We start from the raw sequence: 24,003 nt of genomic DNA, 5'->3' as shown, positions 1-24,003 counted from the left end.
CATTTTTGACTTACAGCATTTTTGATTTACAATGGGTTTATCCAGATGTAATGCCATCGCCATCATAGATTAAGGGGTGTACTAAATATATATCATTTTCACACCATCATAAAGTTGAAAATTGTAAGTTGAATTAATGTAAGTCAGGGACCATCTGTATTTGAAGAGATAATGGCTGGCAGTTTTTCAAAACTAAAGACATGAATCCACAGATAAAGGAAGTCTTACTTTTAAGTATTCCAAGAGAAATAAAAAGAAACCCATACTCAATGTAGTGAACATGCAATATGCTAAAGAGGAACAGAAAAATGCATCTGGAGAGACAAGACAGACCATAAAAACATCCCTGAGCCTAGGTTAAAAAAAAAAAAAAAATTAAAGAAAGAGAGATAAGACAGAATCCCTACAGATAATTGAAATTAGACATATAGTGGCCTTCTTATAGCAACAAGGTAGCAGAAGTCACAGGAATATTTAAGGTTTTAAGAAAGTAGATTGGCCGGATGTGGTGGCTCACGCCTGTAATCCTAGCATTTTGGGAGGCCGAGGAGGGCAGATCGCTTGAGCCCGCAAGTTTGAGACCAGCCTGGGCAACATGGCGAAACCCCATCTCAAAAAAGAGAAAAAAGAAAAGTAACTATCAATAAACAATTGCATATGATCCAAACTATTTTTTTCTACTGTCTAACCTTCAGAATAACCAAAAAAAAAACCCCAAAAAACAACAACAACAACAAAACACCACTCCACAAAACCCAACTTTTCTCAGAAAAGAGAGTGAAAGGAAGATACTTTAAGATTTAAAAAAACTGAAAGTTGGCTGGGTACGGTGGCTCACACTGTAATCCGAACACTTTTGGAGGCCGAGGCAGGCAGATCACTTAAGGCCAGGAGTTCAAGACCATCCTGACTAACATGGCAAAACCCTGTCTCTAATAAAAATACAAAAAAAAAAAAAAAACAATTAGCTGGGTGTGATGGCGCATACCTGGAACCACAGCTACTCGAGTGACTAAGGTACAAAAATTGCTTGAATCCAGGAAGTGGAGGTTGCAGTGAGCCAAGATCATGCCATGGCACTCTAGCCTGGGCAACAGGGCAAGACTCTGTCTCAAAAAGAATCATAATAATAAATAAAAAACAAAAAACGGAGAGTTTACAATCAATGTCTCATATATGAAAGAATTTCTAAACAACACACTTCATATTTGATAGCACAACAGGGTAACTACAGTCAATAACTTAATTATATTTAAAAGTAACTAAAATAGTATAATTGGATTGTTTGTAACACAAAGGATAAATGCTTGAGGGGATGGATAAATGCTTGAGACGATGGATACCCCATTTTACATGATATAATTATTATACATTGCATGTCAGCATCAAAACATTTCATGTACCCCATAAATATCTACAACTACTACAATTAAAACAATTTTTTTTTACAGTTGTTGGCTAGGTGCAATGGCTTACACCTATAATCCCTGCACTTTGGGAGGCCAAGGAGGGTGGATCACCTGAGGTCAGGAGTTTGAGACCAGCCTAGCCAACATAGTGAAACCCCATCTCTACTAAAAATACAAAAACTAGCCAGGCGTGGTGGCACACGCCTATAATTCCAGTGACTTGGGAGGCTGGGTCAAGAGAATCACTTGAACCCAGGAGACACAGGTTGTAATGAGCTGAGATTGCACCACTGCACTCCAGCCTGGTCAATAAGAGCAAGACTCTGTCTCAAAAAATAAATAAATAAATAATAAATAATAAAAAAAGAACAGTTAAGTCATGCCACACAAGCAGATTATAAAAGGGAAGAGAAAAAAAATACACCAAATATAAAAAATTTGGTACAGGAATTACCTTTGTATTTCTTTCTTTTCTTTTTTTTTTATTATACTTTAAGTTCTAGGGTACATGTGCATAACGTGCAGGTTTGTTACATATGTATACTTATGCCATGTTGGTGTGCTGCACCCATCAACTCGTCAGCACCCATCAATTCATCATTTATATCATGTATAACTCCCCAATGCAATCCCTCCCTCCTCCCCCCTCCCCATGATAGGCCCCAGTGTGTGATGTTCCCCTTCCCGAGTCCAAGTGATCTCATTGTTCAGTTCCCACCTATGAGTGAGAACACGCGGTGTTTGGTTTTCTCTTCTTGTGATAGTTTGCTAAGAATGATGGTTTCCAGCTGCATCCATGTCCCTACAAAGGACGCAAACTCATCCTTTTTTATGGCTGCATAGTATTCCATGGTGTATATGTGCCACATTTTCTTAATCCAGTCTGTCACAGATGGACATTTGGGTTGATTCCAAGTCTTTGCTATTGTGAATAGTGCCGCAATAAACATACGTGTGCATGTGTCTTTGTAGTAGAATAATTTATAATCCTTTGGGTATATACCCAGTAGTGGGATGGCTGGGTCATATGGTACATCTAGTTCTGATCCTTGAGGAATTGCCATACTGTTTTCCATAATGGTTGAACTAGTTTACAATCCCACCAACAGTGTAAAAGTGTTCCTATTTCTCCACATCCTCTCCAACACGTGTTGTTTCCTGACTTCTTAATGATTGCCATTCTAACTGGTGTGAGATGGTATCTCACTGTGGTTTTGATTTGCATTTCTCTGATGGCCAGTGATGATGAGCATTTTTTCATGTGTCTGTTGGCTGTATGAATGTCTTCTTTTGAGAAATGTCTGTTCATATCCTTTGCCCACTTTTGGATGGGGTTGTTTTTTTCTTGTATATTTGTTTGAGTTCTTTGTAGATTCTGGATATTAGCCCTTTGTCAGATGAGTAGGTTGCAAAAATTTTCTCCCATTCTGTAGGCTGCCTGTTGACTCTGATGGTAGTTTCTTTTGCTGTGCAGAAGCTCTTTAGTTTAATTAGATCCCATTTGTCAATTTTGGCTTTTGCTGCCGTTGCTGTTGGTGTTTTAGACATGAAGTCCCTGCCCATGCCTATGTCCTGAATGGTACTACCTAGATTTTCTTCTAGGGTTTTTATGGTATTAGGTCTAACATTTAAGTCTCTAATCCATCTTGAATTAATCTTCGATAAGGGGTAAGGAAAGGATCCAGTTTCAGCTTTCTACTTATGGCTAGCCAATTTTCCCAGCACCATTTATTAAATAGGGAATCCTTTCCCCATTTCTTGTTTCTCTCAGGTTTGTCAAAGATCAGATGGCTGTAGATGTGCGGTATTACTTCTGAGGACTCTGTTCTGTTCTATTGGTCTATATCTCTGTTTTGGTACCAGTACCATGCTGTTTTGGTTACTGTAGCCTTGTAGTATAGTTTGAAGTCAGGTAGCGTGACGCCTCCAGCTTTGTCCTTTTGACTTAGGATTGTCTTGGCAATGCGGGCTCTTTTTTGGTTCCATATGAACTTTAAAGCAGTTTTTTCCAATTCTGTGAAGAAACTCATTGGTAGCTTGATGGGGATGGCACTGAATCTATAAATAACCTTGGGCAGTATGGCCATTTTCACAATATTGATTCTTCCTATCCATGAGCATGCTATGTTCTTCCATTTGTTTGTGTCCTCTTTTATTTTACTGAGCAGTGGTTTGTAGTTCTCCTTGAAGAGGTCCTTTACATCCCTTGTAAGCTGGATTCCTAGGTATTTTATTCTCTTTGAAGCAATTGTGAATGGAAGTTCATTCCTGATTTGGTTCTCTGCTTGTCTGTTACTGGTGTATAAGAATGCTTGTGATTTTGCACATTAATTTTCTATCCTGAGACTTTGCCGAAGTTGCTTATCAGCTTAAGGAGATTTTGGGCTGAGATGATGGGGTTTTCTAAATATACAATCATGTCATCTGCAAACAGGGACAATTCGACTTCTTCTTTTCCTAACTGGATACCCTTGATTTCTTTCTCTTGCCTGATTGCCCTAGCCAGAACTTCCAACACTATGTTGAATAGGAGTGGTGAGAGAGGGCATCCCTGTCTTGTGCCACTTTTCAAAGGGAATGCTTCCAGTTTTTGCCCATTCAGTATGATATTGGCTGTGGGTTTGTCATAAATAGCTCTTATTATTTTGAGGTACGTTCCATCAATACCGAATTTATTGAGCGTTTTTAGCATGAAGGGCTGTTGAATTTTGTCAAAAGCCTTTTCTGCATCTATTGAGATAATCATGTGGTTCTTGTCTTTGGTTCTGTTTATATGCTGGATTACGTTTATTGATTTGCGAATGTTGAACCAGCCTTGCATCCCAGGGATGAAGCCCACTTGATCATGGTGGATAAGCTTTTTGATGTGCTGCTGAATCCGGTTTGCCAGTATTTTATTGAGAATTTTTGCATCGATGTTCATCAGGGATATTGGTCTAAAATTCTCTTTTTTTGTTGTGTCTCTGCCAGGCTTTGGTATCAGGATGATGTTGGCCTCATAAAATGAGTTAGGGAGGATTCCCTCTTTTTCTATTGATTGGAATAGTTTCAGAAGGAATGGTACCAGCTCCTCCTTGTACCTCTGGTAGAATTCAGCTGTGAATCCATCTGGTCCTGGACTTTTTTTGGTGGGTAGGCTATTAATTGTTGCCTCAATTTCAGAGCCTGCTATTGGTCTAGTCAGGGGTTCAACTTCTTCCTGGTTTAGCCTTGGGAGAGTGTAAGTGTCCAGGAAATTATCCATTTCTTCTAGATTTTCTAGTTGATTTGTGTAGAGGTGTTTATAGTATTCTCTGATGGTTGTTTGTATTTCTGTGGGGTCGGTGGTGATATCCCCTTTATCATTTTTTATTGCGTCTATTTGATTCTTCTCTCTTTTCTTCTTTATTAGCCTTGCTAGCGGTCTGTCAATTTTGTTGATCTTTTCAAAAAACCAACTCCTGGATTCATTGATTTTTTGGAGGGTTTTTTGTGTCTCTATCTCCTTCAGTTCTGCTCTGATCTTAGTTATTTCTTGCCTTCTGCTAGCTTTTGAATGTGTTTGCTCTTGCCTCTCTAGTTCTTTTAATTGTGATGTTAGAGTGTCAATTTTAGATCTTTCCTGCTTTCTCTTGTGGGCATTTAGTGCTATAAATTTCCCTCTACACACTGCTTTAAATGTGTCCCAGAGATTCTGATATGTTGTATCTTTGTTCTCATTGGTTTCAAAGAACATCTTTATTTCTGCCTTCATTTCGTTATGTACCCAGTAGTCATTCAGGAGCAGGTTGTTCAGTTTCCATGTAGTTGAGCGGTTTTGAGTGAGTTTCTTAGTCCTGAGTTCTAGTTTGATTGCACTGTGGTCTGAGAGACAGTTTGTTATAATTTCTGTTCTTTTACATTTGCTGTGTTTTAAAGTCTGTTTTATCAGAGACTAGGATTGCAACCCCTGCTTTTTTTTGTTCTCCATTTGCTTGGTAGATCTTCCTCCATCCCTTTATTTTGAGTCTATGTATGTCTCTGCATGTGAGATGAGTCTCCTGAATACAGCAGACTGATGGGTCTTGACTCTTTATCCAGTTTGCCAGTCTGTGTCTTTTAATTGGAGCATTTAGTCCATTTACATTTAAGGTTAATATTGTTATGTGTGAACTTGATCCTGCCATTATGATATTAGCTGGTTATTTTGCTCGTTAGTTGATGCAGTTTCTTCCTAGCCTCGATGGTCTTTACATTTTGGCATGTTTTTGCAATGGCTGGTACCGGTTGTTCCTTTCCATGTTTAGGGCTTCCTTCAGGGTCTCTTGTAAGGCAGGCCTGGTGGTGACAAAATCTCTAAGCATTTGCTTATCTGTAAAGGATTTTATTTCTCCTTCACTTATGAAACTTAGTTTGGCTGGATATGAAATTCTGGGTTTAAAATTCTTTTCTTTAAGAACGTTGAATATTGGCCACCACTCTCTTCTGGCTTGTAGAGTTTCTGCCGAGAGATCTGCTGTTAGTCTGATGGGCTTCCCTTTGTGGGTAACCCGACCTTTCTCTCTGGCTGCCCTTAAGATTTTTTCCTTCATTTCAACTTTGGTAAATCTGGCAATTATGTGTCTTGGAGTTGCTCTTCTCGAGGAGTGTCTTTGTGGTGTTCTCTGTATTTCCTGAATTTGAATGTTGGCCTGCCCTACTAGGTTGGGGAAGTTCTCCTGGATGATATCCTGAAGAGTGTTTTCCAACTTCGTTCCATTTTCACCCTCACTTTCAGGCACCCCAATCAGACGTAGATTTGGTCTTTTTACATAATCCCATACTTCTTGCAGGCTTTGTTCATTTCTTTTTCTTCTTTTTTCTTTTGGTTTCTCTTCTCGCTTCATTTCATTCATTTGATCTTCAATCGCTGATACTCTTTCTTCCAGTTGATTGAGTCGGTTACTGAAGCTTGTGCATTTGTCACGTATTTCTCATGTCATGGTTTTCATCTCTGTCATTTCGTTTATGATCTTCTCTGCATTAATTATTCTAGCTGTCAATTCTTCCACTCTTTTTTCAAGATTTTTAGTTTCTTTGCGCTGGGTACGTAATTCCTCCTTTAGCTCTGAGAAGTTTGATGGACTGAAGCCTTCTTCTCTCATCTCGTCAAAGTCATTCTCTGACCAGCTTTGATCCGTTGCTGGCGATGGGCTGCGCTCCTTTGCAGGGGGAGATGCGCTCTTATTTTTTGAATTTCCAGCTTTTCTGCCCTGCTTCTTCCCCATCTTTGTGGTTTTATCTGTCTCTGGTCTTTGATGATGGTGACGTACTGATGGGGTTTTGGTATAGGTGTCCTTCCTGTTTGATAGTTTTCCTTCTGACAGTCAGAAGGACTGTCTGTTGGTCTGTTGGAGATTGCTTGAGGTCCACTGCAGACTCTGTTTGCCTGGGTATCAGCAGCAGAGGTTGCAGAAGATAGAATATTGCTGAACAGCGAGTGTACCTGTCTGATTCTTCCTTTGGAAGTTTCCTCTCAGGGGTGTACTCCACCCTGTGAGGTGTGGGGTGTCAGAGTGCCCCTAGTGGGGGATGTCTCCCAGCTAGGCTACTCAGGGGTCAGGGACCCACCTGAGCAGGCAGTCTGTCCATTCTCAGATCTCAACCTCCGCGTTGGGAGATCCACGGCTCTCCCCAAAGCTGTCAGACAGAGTCGTTCGCGTCTGCACCAGCCCCCGCTGCTTCCCCTGTTGGTCTTCAGGTGTGCGCTGTCCCCAGAGGTGGAGTCTACAGAGACAGGCAGGCTTCCTTGAGCTGCTGTGAGCTCCACCCAGTTCGAGCTTCCCAGCGGCTTTGTTTACCTACTTAAGCCTCAGCAATGGCGGGTGCCCCTCCCCTAGCCTCGCTGCTGCCTTGCGGATAGATCGCCACAGACTGCTGTGCTAGCAGTGAGGGAGGCTCCGTGGGCGTGGGACCCTCCCGGCCTGGTGTGGGATATATTCTCCTGGTGTGCCCGTTTGCTTAAAGCGCAGTATTGGGGTGGGAGTTACCTGATTTTCCAGGTGTTGTGTGTCTCGGTTCCCCTGGCTAGGAAAAGGGATTCCCTTCCCCCTTGCGCTTCCAGGTGAGGCGATGCCTCGCCCTGCTTCAGCTCTCGCTGGTCGGGCTGCAGCGGCTGACCAGCACCGATTGTCTGGCACTCCCTAGTGAGATGACCCCAGTACCTCAGTTGAAAATGCAGAAATCGGCCGGGCGCGGTGGCTCAAGCCTGTAATCCCAGCACTTTGGGAGGCCGAGACGGGCGGATCACAAGGTCAGGAGATCGAGACCATCCTGGCTAACACGGTGAAACCCCGTCTCTACTAAAAATACAAAAACTAGCCGGGCGAGGTGGCGGGCGCCTGTAGTCCCAGCTACTCCGGAGGCTGAGGCAGGAGAATGGCGTAAACCCGGGAGGCGGAGCTTGCAGTGAGCTGAGATCCGGCCACTGCACTCCAGCCCGGGTGACAGAGCAAGACTCCGCCTCAAAAAAAAAAAAAAAAAAAAAAAAAAAAAAAAAAAAAAAAAAAAAAAAGAAAATGCAGAAATCACCGGTCTTCTGTGTTGCTCGCGCTGGGAGTTGGAGACTGGAGCTGTTCCTATTCGGCCATCTTGCTCCGCCCCCCTCTTACATGTTAAATAACTGAATAAAGCACATTATTTTAGCAAAAAAATATATATTTCAAAAAAACAAATATTATAACAGAAAGAAGTCCTGAGATATTTGAAAAAATGGCAAGCAAACAAATTAATAATTCTATAAAAATATAAATAAACATTCTCTGTATAAAATAATAATTTTGGCCAGGCGCGGTGGCTCAAGCCTGTAATCCCAGCACTTTGGGAGGCCGAGACAGGCGGATCACGAGGTCAGGAGATCGAGACCATCCTGGCTAACATGGTGAAACCCCGTCTCTACTAAAAAATACAAAAAATTAGCCGGGCGAGGTGGCAGGCGCCTGTAGTCCCAGCTACTCAGGAGGCTGAGGCAGGAGAATGGCGTGAACCTGGGAGGCGGAGCTTGCAGTGAGCTGAGATCAGGCCACTGCACTCCAGCCTGGGCGACAGAGCAAGAGTCCGTCTCAAAAAAAAAAAAAAATAATAATAATAATTTCAATATTGTAACTTTGTATGTGTGTTTTAAGGACAGAAATAAAACACTATAGAACCAAAAAAAAAAAAGCGTGTAACTCTAGAGGGTGTGATGATAGATATCAATTCATAAAATATAGCAATGATAATATGCACAATATATCAAAACTTATGGGCTGCAACAAAAGCAGTGCTCAGAGGGAAATTTAGAGCAATAAATACAACAGAATTGAGAGTCCAGAAATATATATCTATGGTTAAATGATTTTTGACAAGGGTGCCAAAAGCATTTGATGAGGAAAGAATACTATCTCCAACAAATGATGCCAGGACAACTGAATATCCACATGAAAACGAATGATGTTGAACTCCTACCTCATACTACATACCAAAAATGAAAAATGGATCAAAGAGCTAAATATAAGAACTAAAACCATGCAACTCTTAGAGGAAAAACATGGGGTAAATCTGTATGTCTTTGCATTTGGTGATAGTTTCTTAGATATGGCACCAATAGGACAAGCAAAAGAGAAAACCGATAAATTGGACATCATTAAAATAAAAATTTTTGTACAAAGAGCACCATGACAAGAGTTAAAAGACAGCCCACAGACGGGAGAGAGTATCTGCAAATCATATATCTGATAAGGGTCTGGAATACGTAAAGAACTCATACAATTCAACAACAAAAAGACTACAATCCAAAATAACCCAATTACAAAATGGGCAAAGGTAGAGCCCAAAGATAGATCAAGACCCTGTCTAAAAACAAACAAACAAACAAAATCCCATTATGCTAAGTGATAGAAGCCAAGCCACACACAAAAGGTCACATACTATATGGTTCTATTTTCATAAAATATCCAAAATAGGTAAATCCATAGAGAAATAAAGAAGACTGGTGGATGCCAGAGGCTTGAGGGAAGGTATAATGGACTAATGGGTACAAAATTTTATTTTGAGTGATGAAGATGTTTTGAAGCTCTACATGGCACTTTTGCAACTTTGTGAATGTACTGTCAGTAAATTGTTCATTTTAAAGGGATTAATTTTAAGTTATATGAATTTCACCTCAATTAAAAAAATAAAATAGTATCACCAAAATGGATATGTACCTATATATGCATGTGTATATACAAGCAGGAAAATATGAATGTGGACTAGATATCTGATATTAAGGAATTTTTCTTGGGATATTCAGGCATTCCATTAAAAAAAGGGGAAAAAAAGGAATTTTGGGGCTGGATACAGTGACTCACACTTATAATCCCAACACTTTGGGAGGCTGAGATGGGAAGATTACTTGAGAATAGGAATTTGAGACCAGCATGAGAGTTCAAGACGAGCCTGAGACCCCATTTCTACAAGAAACTTAAAAAAAAAAAAATTAGCTGGGTATGGGGGGCACATGTCTGTAGTCATAACTATTTGGGAGGCTGAGGTGGGAGGATGGCTTGAGCCCAGGAGTTTGAGGCTGCAGTAAGCTGTGACTGTACCACTGCAATTCAGCCTGTGCAACAGAGTGAGACTCTGTCTCTAAAATAAGTATTTTTGGTATTTTTAGGTATGTGAATGGTTTGATAATATTAATACTTATAGATAAAATTATTAGAATGTCTAGGATTTGTTTAAAAAATATCAAAGTCAGGCTGAGCATGGTGACTCACATGTGTAATCCCAGCCCTTTGTGAGGCAGAGGTGGGTGGATCACCGGAACCCAAGAGTTTGACACTAGCCTGGGCAACGTAACAAGACCCTATTTCTACTAAAGATCAAAAAAATTAGCTGGACGTGGTGGTGTGTGCCTTTAGTCCCAGCTTCTCAGCAAGCTGAAGCAGGAGATCACTTGAGCCCAGGAGCTGTGATTGTGCCACTACACCCCAGCCTGTGTGACAAAGTGAGACCTTGTCACGAGAAAGTAAATAAATACCAAAGTCAGAGAAAGGGTACAATTGATAGAGAAATAAATAAAACAAGATTGGTCATACATTGATAATTGTATACCGGCTTCATTTACTATTCTACTAATATATATATAATACTTTATATAAATATTTATAAAATTTATATTTAAATATATGTACAGGAGTATATATTTTAATATAATATGTATATTTATAAATAATTATATAGAATTATATATTACATACATAACATATATTATATATATATATAAAATACAAATTTTTTTTTGAGACAAGGTCTCACTTTGGCCCCCAGGCTGTGGTGCCGTGGCGCAATCTCGGCTCACTGCAACCTCCACCTCCGCAGTTCAAGCGATTCTCCCACCTCAGCTTCTCAAGTAACTGGGACTACTGGTGCACATCACCATGCCCAGCTAATTTTTGTATTGTTTGGTAGAGATGGGGTTTCACCATGTTGGCCAGGCTGGTGTCAAAACTCCTGACCTCAAGTGATCTGCCCCCCTCGGCCTCCCAAAGTGAGCCACCGTGCCCAGCCTACTCCTGTATATTTTTGAAATTTCCCTTTAAAAACTTTTAGGCCAGGTGCAGTGGCTCATGCCTGTAATTCTAGCACTTCGGGAGGCCGAGGGAGGTGGACTGCTTGATCCCAGGAGTTCCAGATTAGCCCGGGCAACATGTTGAAACCTTGTCTCAACACACAAAAAATTAGCCAGGTGTGGTGGCCCTCACCTGCAGTCCCAGGTAATCAGAGGGCTGAGGTGGAAGGATTGCTTGATCCTGGGAGGTCAAGACTGCAGTCAGCTGTGATCATGGCACTGCACTCCAGCCTAGGTGACAAAGCAAGACCCTGTCTCAAAAAACAATCAAATAGCAACAAGAAAAACCAACTTTTAAAAAAATGGATAGAATTTAAGGCCAAATTGACAAATGTATTATCATAGTGCAAGATCTCATGATAATTATCTCAGCCAAGTTAAGGAAACAGAACAAGCTCGAATTACTGGACATATTTAAAATTCATACCAAACAATTAAAGAACATATGTTCCTCTCAAATTTACATGGAACAGCAAATACTAGATCTGAACCATAAAGAACATATCATGTATCAAAACTTGTGACATACAGCTAATATAAAATTTCAAGGGAAATTTATAGCGTTTAAACTAAGCTTGTCCAACCTGTGAACTGTGGTGTGGCTCAGGATGGCTTAAAATGCAGCCCAACACAAATTTGTAAACTTTCTTAAAACATTATGAGACTTTTTTTTTTTTTTTTTTGCAATTTTTTAAAAACTCATCAGCTAACATTAGTGTATTTTATGTGTGGCCCAAGACAATTCATCTTTTTCCAATGTAGCCCGGGGAAGTCAAAAGATTGGACACTCCTGCTTTACACCCTCATATTAGAAAAGAAAGCTGTGTTCCCTGTTTGTATAGTGGTGTGTAAATTAAAAAAAAAAAAAAGAAAAAAGAAAAGAAAAGAAGACTGTGGTCAAAGGATACAAAATTTCAATTAGGAGGAATAAGTTCATAGTGACTACAGTTAATAGCAATATATTGTAGTCAGGTTACATCAGCAAGATGGCCCACTAGAAGTCCCTAGCATTCATCTCCCTCACAAAGACAATCAAAATAATGAATAAACAACTACATTTTAACAAAAATAAATGAGGGAGAGCATTGATGGGCACAGAAACTCAGGATGGCCACATAGAGAATGGAAGGAAGCATCCGGCCTCCACCACCCAATCCCCCAACTGGGAAGAGCTAGGAACCAAGAAGAACTCCCTGCAGCAAGGAGGGAAGCAAGAGGATTCCAGTAACCAACCCTACTAATAGACCTCACCACTGAGGTTCCCTGCAGTCTTCACAGACACCAAGCCCAGCTGAGGAAGCTCTCTGGAGTCCACACTGCTGTGCTGCCCCGTCAGAAGAAACTGACACTGTGTCCCAAGCACTGTAGTTTATGTAGCTACTGTGCTATGTCATCTTGGAATCAGAACTATGGCTGGAGTGTGTCTTGCTCCGGGGCTGAGCAGCCACAGTTCCCCTTTACCCCTGAGACTAAGCCAAGACTGAACCACCCTAGCAGTGGCCCTAAATCCCCAAGTTGAGCTGTGAACAGCTGTTATACCCTCGTACAGGGGTAGGGGGAAGCAGAGATGGAGCCACCCCACCTATCCCTCCTATCACCCCCTCAGGCCAGAGCTGAAGCAGTATCCTGCCTCCCAGGGAAACAGTACCTTAGCTGCTCAGAGCAGTCATGCCTCTCCAGTGCATAAGGTGAAGCAACTACCCACATTCCAGGAAATGATGCCTGGGCCTCCTGGAACGGTCATGCCCCCCAGGCTTAAGCTGAAGCAGCACATGGGGCCCTGGAGAACTGGTGCTGTGGCCAAGTTGAGCAGCTGCCCATCCCAGGGCTGAGCTGACATAGTATCCTGTGTCCTAGGGAAACAGAGCAGTGGTTGAGCTGAGACACTCTGCCCTACAGACCAAACTCCTCTAGTAGTCATCCTTCCTAGAGCTGGACTAGCCCCCTAGAGTCAGCTGCTAAGACACCCTTCTCCATAGGGAGTGCAGTCATTGCTATGCTGTTCCCTACACCCCCAGGGCCTAAACAACAGCTGTACTCCACCTTTCTGGGGCACTTGCTGCTGTTGCTGCTGCTGCTGCTGCTGCTGCTGCTGCTGCTGCAACTGGCCTCATAGAGTCTGAGATACTGCCAAGTTCCACCATCCCAGGAACTATAGTTACTACTAAATGGTGCTTCATCCCCCAGGGACTCGAGTTACCACCGAGCCCTGCTGGCTCATGTTCCCAAACTGGAGCTGTACCCTGCTCCCAAACCTCCAGGGTACCCTCTCCATTCTCTTTAGGGTTGGGCCAGTTCTGTGCCCTGCCCCTCAGAGGTAGAATCACAGCTACAACCTGGCTCTCTGGGCCTGAGCTGCTAGAGGGTATCTGAGAGTCACAGATCCTAGCTCTGTGGTCTGTCTACATCCAACTCTGCCACAGAGTGCTAACCTGTACCCCAAAACTCAGGTGCCATAATAGGTTTGTGAAACCCTGATATGGTCTGGATCTGTGTCCCTACCCAAATCTAACGTTCAATTGTAATCCCTAATGTTGGAGGTGGGGTCTGGTGGGAGGTGATTGGATCATGGTGGGGGTTTCTCATGGTTTAACGTCATCTGCCCAGAGCTCTCTTTGAGATAGTGAGATCTGGTTGTTTAAAAGTGTGTGGCACTTCCCCACTCTTTCTCTTCCTCCTGCTCCTGCCATGTGAAATGCTGGTTCCCCCTTTGCCTTCCACCATGATTGGAAGCTTCCTGAGGCCTCCCCAGAAGAAGCCACAATGCTTCCTGTACAGCCTGCAGAACCATGAACCAATTAAACCTCTTTTCTTTATAAATTACCCAGTCTCAAGTATTTGTTTGTATCAGTGCAAGAACAGACTAATACAGACCCTGTGCCTAGCAACAGTACCTAGAACCCAGCGCTACTGTAGCTACTTGTAGACTGTGTCAGACCTCACACCTTGGTTAAGTCTTCCCGGGAGAAAATTAGGATAGGAGTACTCCAAAAGCCTTTGACACCAAGGACATTAACAACCTATGCTGCCACTGTCAATGCCACAAACTTCTACAGACTAGGTCACTGAGCACCCAGATATTGCTGACGTTGAATGCAGCTGAAGAAGCTGCATGGAAACTATACCACTGCACCTATCCACAAACAGACACTACACCCTTCCTGACTGGCATGATAAAACCCAACTGCAGGTGAGAGTCTTTCTCTACAAAGTTATTCTAGAAAGTTTAGAAAAGGCAATTGTTCCACCAAATACACAGATATTGACATAGAAACACAAGGAAGTATGATGCTACCAAAGGAACATAATACAACTGACCCCCGAACAACACAGGAATTGGAGTACCAACTGTTCACATGGTCAAAGATGCATGTATAACTTTTGACTCTCCAAAGGCTTAACTACTAATAGCTTACTATTGGCTGGAAGCCTTACCAATAACATAAAGAGTCAATTAACATATAGTTTTATGTTATATGTATTATATATGTATTATATGTACAGTATTATACACTGTATTCTTACAATAAAGTTAGCTAAATAAAAGTTTATTCAGAAAGTCATGGACAGGCGCAGTGGCTCATGCCTGTAATCACAGGATTTTGGGAGGCCGAGGCAGGCGGATCACCTAAGGTCGAGAGTTTGAGACCAGCCTGGTCAACATGGAGAAACCCCGTCTCTACTAAAAATATGAAATTAGCCAGGCGTGGTGGCACATGCCTGTAATCCCAGCTACTCAGGAAGCTGAGGCAGGAGAATCGCTTGAATCTGGGGGCCGGAGGTTGTGGTGAGCCGAGATTACACCATTGCACTCCAGCCTGGGCAACAAGAGTGAAACTCCGTCGCATAAAAAAAAAAAGAAGAAACAAGAAAAAAGAAAAGAAAGTCATAAGGAAGAGAAAATGTATTTATTATTCATTAAGGGGAAGTGGATCATCATAAAGGTATTCATCCTCATCATATAAATGTAAGTTGAATAGGCTAAGGAAGAGGAAGAAGAGGAGAGGTTGGTCCCATTGTCTCAGGGGTGGTAGAGGCTGAAGAAAATCGGAGTACAGGACCTGTGCAGTTTAAACCTGTGTTGATCAAGGGACAATCAGTAATAAATTCCAATGATATCTAGTAACAAATTCCAAGGGAATCTAGTAACAAATTCCAATGATAAGAAAGATAATGAGTTGCCAAAAATTTTTTAAAACAATGATCTTAAACTTAACAAGAAACAAGAAAATACAAATAGATAATTCAATGAAATCAGGAAAACAACTCACAATATGGACAACAAATTCAACAGAGATATAAATAATAAAAAGAACAAAACAAAAATCCTGCTGCTAAAGAACTCAATGAATGAAATAAATACAATAGAGACCTTCAATAGCAGACGTGATCAAGCAGAGAGAATTTCTGAACTCGGACATAGGTCATTTGAAATTGCCCAGAGAGAGAAAAGAAGGAAATAACGATGAAAATGAACAAAGAAAGTCTATAAGAATTATGGGATACCATTAAATACTGTAAAACACTGAATGAGGCCAGGTGTGGTGGCTCAGGCCTGTAATCCCAGCACTTTGGAAAGCTGAGGCAGGTGGATGACTTGGGGTCAGGAGTTGAGACCTGGCCAACATGGTGAAACTCTGTGTCTACTAAAAATACAAAAATTAGGCAGGCATGGTGATGCACAACTATAATCCCAGCTATTCAGGAGGCTAAGGCATGAGAACCGCTTGAGTCCAGGAGGCAGAAGTTGGAACGAGCCGAGATCGAGCCACTGCACTCCAGCCTGTGCGACAGATTGAGTCCCTGTCTCAAAACAAAACAAAACCCCACACACTTTGAATGAAATAAATTGGAGAACACACACAAAAAATGGAAAGACCTCACATTTATGGACTGGAATAATTAATATTGTGAAAATGACCATATTACCAAAGGCAATCTACAGATTCACTGCAATCCTTAAAAAATACCAATGAGGGGGCAGAGCAAGATGGCCGAATAGGAACAGCTCCAGTCTCCAACTCCCAGCGCGAGCGACACAGAAGACAGGTGATTTCTGCATTTTCAACTGAGGTACTGGGTTCATCTCACTAGGGAGTGCCAGACAATCGGTGCTGGTCAGCCGCTGCAGCCCGACCAGCGAGAGCTGAAGCAGGGCGAGGCATCGCCTCACCTGGGAAGCGCAAAGGGGAAGGGAATCCCTCTTCCTAGCCAGGGGAACTGAGACACACAACACCTGGAAAATCAGGTAACTCCCACCCCAATACTGCGCTTTAAGCAAACGGGCACACCAGGAGATTATAACCCACACCTGGCCGGGAGGATCCCACGCCCACAGAGCCTCCCACATTGCTAGCACAGCAGTCTGCGATCTAACTGCAAGGCTGCAGCGAGGCTGGGGGAGGGGCGCCCGCCATTGCTGAGGCTTAAGTAGGTAAACAAAGCCGCTGGGAAGCTCGAACTGGGAGGAGCTCACAGCAGCTCAAGGAAACCTGCCTGTCTCTGTAGACTCCACCTCTGGGGACAGGGCACAGCTAAACAACAACAACAAAAAAAGCAGCAGAAACCTGTGCAGACGCAAATGACTCTGTCTGACAGCTTTGAAGAGAGCAGTGGATCTCCCAACACGGAGGTTGAGATCTGAGAACGGACAGACTGCCTGCTTAAGTGGGTCCCTGACCCCTGAGTAGCCTAACTGGGAGATATCCCCCACTAGGGGCAGTCTGACACCCCACACCTCACAGGGTGGAGTACACCCCTGAGAGGAAGCTTCCAAAGTAAGAATCAGACAGGTACACTCGCTGTTCAGCAATATTCTATCTTCTGCAACCTCTGCTGCTGATACCCAGGCAAACAGCGTCTGGAGTGGACCTCAAGCAATCCCCAACAGACCTACAGCTGAGGGGCCTGACTGTTAGAAGGAAAACTATCAAACAGGAAGGACACCTACACCAAAACCCCATCAGTACGCCACCATCATCAAAGACCAGAGGCAGATAAAACCACAAAGATGGGGAAAAAGCAGGGCAGAAAAGCTGGAAATTCAAAAAATTAGAGTGCATCTCCCCCTGCAAAGGAGCGCGGCTCATCGCCAGCAATGGATCAAAGATGGTCAGAGAATGACTTTGACGAGATGAGAGAAGAAGGCTTCAGTCCATCAAACTTCTCAGAGCTAAAGGAGGAATTATGTACCCAGCGCAAAGAAACTAAAAATCTTGAAAAAAGAGTGGAAGAATTGACAGCTAGAATAATTAATGCAGAGAAGGTCATAAACGAAATGACAGAGATGAAAACCATGACATGAGAAATACGTGACAAATGCACAAGCTTCAGTAACCGACTCGATCAACTGGAAGAAAGAGTATCAGCGATTGAAGATCAAATGAATGAAATGAAGCGAGAAGAGAAACCAAAAGAAAAAAGAAGAAAAAGAAATGAACAAAGCCTGCAAGAAGTATGGGATTATGTAAAAAGACCAAATCTATGTCTGACTGGGGTGCCTGAAAGTCAGGGTGAAAATGGAACGAAGTTGGAAAACACTCTTCAGGATATCATCCAGGAGAACTTCCCCAACCTAGTAGGGCAGGCCAACATTCAAATCCAGGAAATACAGAGAACACCACAAAGACACTCCTCGAGAAGAGCAACTCCAAGACACATAATTGCCAGATTCACCAAAGTTGAAATGAAGGAAAAAATCCTAAGGGCAGCCAGAGAGAAAGGTCGGGTTACCCACAAAGGGAAGCCCATCAGACTAACAGCAGATCTCTCGGCAGAAACTCTACAAGACAGAAGAGAGTGGGGGCCAATATTCAACATTCTTAAATAACAGAATTTTAAACCCAGAATTTCAAATCCACCCAAACTAAGTTTCATAAGTGAAGGAGAAATAAAATCCTTTACAGATAAGCAAATGCTTAGAGATTTTGTCACCACCAGGCCAGCCTTACAAGAGACCCTGGAGGAAGCCCTAAACATGGAAAGGAACAACCGGTACCAGCCATTGCAAAAACATGCCAAAATGTAAAGACCATTGAGGCTAGGAAGAAACTGCATCAACTAACGAGCAAAATAACCAGCTAATATCATAATGGCAGGATCAAGTTCACACATAACAATATTAACCTTAAATGTAAATGGACTAAATGCTCCAATTAAAAGACACAGGCTGGCAAACTGGATAAAGAGTCAAGACCCATCAGTCTGCTGTATTCAGGAGACTCATCTCACATGCAGAGACATACATAGACTCAAAATAAAGGGATGGAGGAAGATCTACCAAGCAAATGGAGAACAAAAAAAAGCAGGGGTTGCAATCCTAGTCTCTGATAAAACAGACTTTAAACCATCAAAGATCAAAAGAGACAAAGAAGGCCATTACATAATGGTAAAGGGATCAATTCAACAGGAAGAGCTAACTATCCTAAATATATATGCACCCAATACAGGAGCACCCAGATTCACAAAGCAAGTCCTTAGAGACTTACAAAGAGACTTAGACTCCCATACAATAATAATGGGAGACTTCAACACTCCACTGTCAACATTAGACGGATCAACAAGACAGAAAGTTAACAAGGATATCCAGGAATTGAACTAATCTCTGCACCAAGCGGACCTAATAGACATCTATAGAACTCTCCACCCCAAATCAACAGAATATACATTCTTCTCAGCACCACATCGCACTTATTCCAAAATTGATCACATAATTGGAAGTAAAGCACTCCTCAGCAAATGTAAAAGAACAGAAATTATAACAAACTGTCTCTCAGACCACAGTGCAATCAAACTAGAACTCAGGACTAAGAAACTCAATCAAAACCGCTCAACTACATGGAAACTGAACAACCTGCTCCTGAATGACTACTTGGTACATAACAAAATGAAGGCAGAAATAAAGATGTTCTTTGAAACCAATGAGAACAAAGATACAACATACCAGAATCTCTGGGACACATTTAAAGCAGTGTGTAGAGGGAAATTTATAGCACTAAATGCCCACAAGAGAAAGCTGGAAAGATCTAAAATTGACACTCTAATATCACAATTAAAAGAACTAGAGAGGCAAGAGCAAACACACTCAAAAGCTAGCAGAAGGCAAGAAATAACTAAGATCAGAGCAGAACTGAAGGAGATAGAGACACAAAAAACCCTCCAAAAAATCAATGAATCCAGGAGTTGGTTTTTTGAAAAGATCAACAAAATTGACAGACCGCTAGCAAGACTAATAAAGAAGAAAAGAGAGAAGAATCAAATAGACGCAATAAAAAATGATAAAGGGGATCTCACCACCGACCCCACAGAAATACAAACTACCATCAGAGAATACTATAAACACCTCTACGCAAATCAACTAGAAAATCTAGAAGAAATGGATAATTTCCTGGACACTTACACTCTTCCAAGACTAAACCAGGAAGAAGTTGAACCCCTGAATAGACCAATAGCAGGCTCTGAAATTTAGGCAATAATTAATAGCCTACCAACCAAAAAAAGTCCAGGTCCAGATGGATTCACAGCTGAATTCTACCAGAGGTACAAGGAGGAGCTGGTACCATTCCTTCTGAAACTTTTCCAATCAAAAGAAAAAGAGGGAATCCTCCCTAACTCATTTTATGAGGCCAACATCATCCTGATACCAAAGCCTGGCAGAGACACAACAAAAAAAGAGAATTTTAGACCAATATCCCTGATGAATATCGATGCAAAAATCCTCAATAAAATACTGGCAAACCGGATTCAGCAGCACATCAAAAAGCTTATCCACCATGATCAAGTGGGCTTCATCCCTGGGATGCAAGGCTGGTTCAACATTCGCAAATCAATAAACATAATCCAGCATATAGACAGAACCAAAGACAAGAACCACATGATTATCTCAATAGATGCAGAAAAGGCTTTTGACAAAATTCAACAGCCCTTCATGCTAAAAACGCTCAATAAATTCGGTATTGATGGAACGTACCTCAAAATAATAAGAGCTATTTATGACAAACCCACAGCCAATATCACACTGAATGGGCAAAAACTGGAAAAATTCCCTTTGAAAACTGGCACAAGACAGGGATGCCCTCTCTCACCACTCCTATTCAACATAGTGTTGGAAGTTCTGGCTAGGGCAATCAGGCAAGAGAAAGAAATCAAGGGTATCCAGTTAGGAAAAGAAGAAGTCAAACTGTCCCTGTTTGCAGATGACATGATTGTATATTTACAAAACCCCATTGTTTCAGCCCAAAATCTCCTTAAGCTGATAAGCAACTTCAGCAAAGTCTCAGGATACAAAATCAAGGGGCAAAAATCACAAGCATTCTTATACACCAGTAACAGACAAACAGAGAGCCAAATCATGAATGAACGCCCATTCACAATAGCTTCAAAGAGAATAAAATACCTAGGAATCCAACTTACAAGGGATGTAAAGGACCTCTTCAGGGAGAACTACAAACCACTGCTCAGTAAAATAAAAGAGGACACAAACAAATGGAAGAACATTCCATGCTCATGGACAGGAAGAATCAATATTGTGAAAATGGCCATACTGCCCAAGGTAATTTATAGATTCAGTGCCATCCCCATCAAGCTACCAATGACTTTCTTCACAGAATTGGAAAAAACGGCTTTAAAGTTCATATGGAACCAAAAAAGCCCCCACATTGCCAAGACAATCCTAAGTCAAAAGAACAAAGCTGGAGGCATCACGCTACCTGACTTCAAACTATACTACAAGGCTACAGTAACCAAAACAGCATGGTACTGCTACCAAAACAGAGATATAGACCAATGGAACAGAATAGAGTCCTCAGAAATAACACCACACAGCTACAGCCATCTGATCTTTGACAAACCTGAGAAAAACAAGAAATGGGGAAAGGATTCCCTATTTAATAAATGGTGCTGGGAAAATTGGCTAGCTATAAGTAGAAAGCTGAAACTGGATCCTTTCCTTACCCCTTATACGAAAATTAATTCAAGATGGATTTGAGACTTAAATATTAGAGCTAATACCATAAAAACCCTAGAAGAAAACCTAGGTAGTACCATTCAGGACATAGGCATGGGCAAGGACTTCATGCCTAAAACACCAAAAGCAACGGCAACAAAAGCCAAAATTGACAAATGGGATCTAATTAAACTAAAGAGCTTCTGCACAGCAAAAGAAACTACCATCAGAGTCAACAGGCAACCTACAGAATGGGAGAAAATTTTTGCAATCTACTCATCTGACAAAGGGCTAATATCCAGAATCTACAAAGAACTCAAAGAAATTTACAAGAAAAAAACAAACAACCCCATCCAAAAGTGGGCAAAGGATATGAACAGACATTTCTCAAAAGAAGACATTCATACAGCCAACAGACACGTGAAAAAACGTTCATCATCACTGGCCATCAGAGAAATGCAAATCAAAACCACAATGAGGTACCATCTCACACCAGTTAGAATGGCAATCATTAAAAGGTCAGGAAACAACAGGTGCTGGAGAGGATGTGGAGAAATAGGAACACTTTTACACTGTTGGTGGGATTGTAAACTAGTTCAACCATTGTGGAAAACAGTATGGCAATTCCTCAAGGATCTAGAGCTAGATGTACCATATGACCCAGCCATCCCATTACTGGGTATATACCCAAAGGATTATAAATTATTCTACTACAAAGACACATGCACACGTATGTTTATTGCGGCACTATTCATAATAGCAAAGACTTGGAATCAACCCAAATGTCCATCTGTGACAGACTGGATTAAGAAAATGTGGCACATATACACCATGGAATACTATGCAGCCATAAAAAAGGATGAGTTTGCGTCCTTTGTAGGGACATGGATGCAGCTGGAAACCATCATTCTTAGCAAACTATCACAAGAACAGAAAACCAAACACCGCGTGTTCTCACTTATAGGTGGGAACTGAACAATGAGATCACTTGGACTTGGGAAAGGGAACATCACACACCGGGGCCTATCATGGGGAGCGGGGAGAGGGGAGGGATTGCATTGGGAGTTATACCTGATATAAATGATGAATTGATGGGTGCTGACGAGTTGATGGGTGCAGCACACCAACATGGCACAAGTATACATATGTAACAAACCTGCACGTTATGCACATGTACCCTAGAACTTAAAGTATAATAATAAAAAAAAAAGAAAGAGAGAAAGAAAAAAAAATACCAATGAGCTGAGTACAATGGCCCACACCTATCGTCCCAGCTACTCAAGAGGCTGAGGCAGGAGGATTGCTTGAGCCCAGGAGTCCAAGGCCAGTCTGGGCAATGCAGCAAGACCCTATCTCTTCAAAAACAAAACAGCAGCAACAACAACAAAAGCCTGAAATCCCAATGATAGTCTTCACAGAAATAGGAAAAAAAAAAAAAAAAAAAAACCTTAAAATTTGTATGGAACCACAAAAGACCTTGACTAGCCAAAGGAATCCTAAGCAAAAGGAACAAAGCTGGAAGCATCACACTATCTGGCTTCAAAATATATCACAAAGCTATATAACCAAAACATTACAGTACTGGCATAAAAACAGACACACCAATGGTAGAGCATAGAAAACAAAACAAAACAAAAAATCTGCGCACTTACAGCCAACTGATTCTCAACACAGGCACCAAGAATATTCACTGGGGAAGAGACAGTCTCTTTGATAAAAGGTCCGGGGAAAACTGGGTATCTGTATGTAGTAAAATGAAAGTAGACCCCTAGCTCTCACCATATGTAAAAACCAACTAAAAATGGATTAAAGACTTAAATGTTGACACCTGGAACTATAAAACTACTGGAAGAAAACAGAGGAGTAACACTTCAGGACATTGGTCTAGGCAAAGATTTTATGGCTAAGACCTCAAAAGCAAAAATAGACAAATGGATTTGTATCAAACTAAAAAGCTTTTGTACAGCAAACTAAACAAGCAACACAGTGAAGAGACAACCTGCAAAGTGGAAGAAAGTATTTGCAAACTATTCAACAAGGGATTAATAAATAAATAATTTCATTTAAAAATGGACAAATGAGCTGAACAGACATCTCTCAAAAGAAGATATACAGGTCAGGCGTGGTGGCTCACATCTGTAATCCTCGCATTTTGGGAAGCTGAGGCTGGAGGATTTCCTGAGGCCAGGAGTTTGATACCAGCCTAGACAACATGGTGAAACCTGTCTCTACAAAAACACAAAAAAATTAACTGGGGGTGGTGGCATGGACCTATGGTCCTAGCTGCTCACACCTAAGCCTGGGAGACTGAGGCTGCAGTGAGCCAAGATTGAGTTGCTGCACTCCAGCCTGGGCGATAGAATGAGACCCTGTCTCACGAAGAAGACATACAAATGGTAAATGGGTATATATATATTTTTTAAATCTCTAAGAATCAGGTAAATACAAATCAAAATCACAATGAGCTATCATCTCACCTTGGTTAGAATTGCTATTATCAAAAAGAAAAAATAACAAACGCTGGCAAGGATTTGGAGAAAAGGGAACTCATACATTGTTGGTGTAAATTAGTATAGCCATATGAAAAACAGTATAGAGATTACTCAAAAAACTAAAAATAGACTACCATAGGATCCAGCAATTCCACTAATGGGTAAATATCCAAAGGAAAGGAAATCAGTAAGTCAAGGAGAAAGCTGCACTCCCATATTTATTACATCATTATCCCACAATGGTCAAGATAGGGAATCAACCTAAGTGTCCATAAACAGATAAACTGATAAAGAAAATGTGGTATATATACACAGTAGCATACTATTTAGCTATAAAAAAGAATGAAATTCTGTCATTCACAGCAACATAGATGGGCTTAGAGGACATTATGTTTGAGAAATAAGCCAGGCACAGAAAGACAAATACTGCATGTTCTCACTCATGTGGAAAGTTAAAAGGTTGATTTCATAGAAGTAGGGAGTAGAATAGTGGTTACTAGAGGTGGGGAAGGGTAGGGGAGGGAAGAGAACAGGCAAACGCTGGTTAATGGAAGGGCACCTTGTTAATGA

General features: G+C 41.5%; 1 protein-coding gene across 5 annotated transcripts in view; it reads right to left on the bottom strand.

Annotated features, from left to right (window-relative positions):
• The window catches only part of CARF (calcium responsive transcription factor), a 96,715-nt gene that overhangs the window by 47,607 nt on the left and 25,105 nt on the right, over nucleotides 1–24,003 (bottom strand). Inside the window, exon 3 of one of the 5 annotated variants that reach the window (XM_030916689.1) lies at nucleotides 12,647–12,851. The exons of the other annotated variants lie outside the window; for them this stretch is intronic. The gene's annotated coding sequence lies outside the window, so the exon portion shown is untranslated. The remainder of the gene's footprint in view (nucleotides 1–12,646; nucleotides 12,852–24,003) is intronic. 5 annotated transcript variants of the gene reach the window in all.

The sequence above is a fragment of the Rhinopithecus roxellana genome, chromosome 14, assembly GCF_007565055.1.
Source record: "Rhinopithecus roxellana isolate Shanxi Qingling chromosome 14, ASM756505v1, whole genome shotgun sequence".
Classification (NCBI taxonomy): Eukaryota; Metazoa; Chordata; class Mammalia; order Primates; family Cercopithecidae; genus Rhinopithecus; species Rhinopithecus roxellana.
This window is presented reverse-complemented; position numbering and strand designations above follow the sequence as displayed.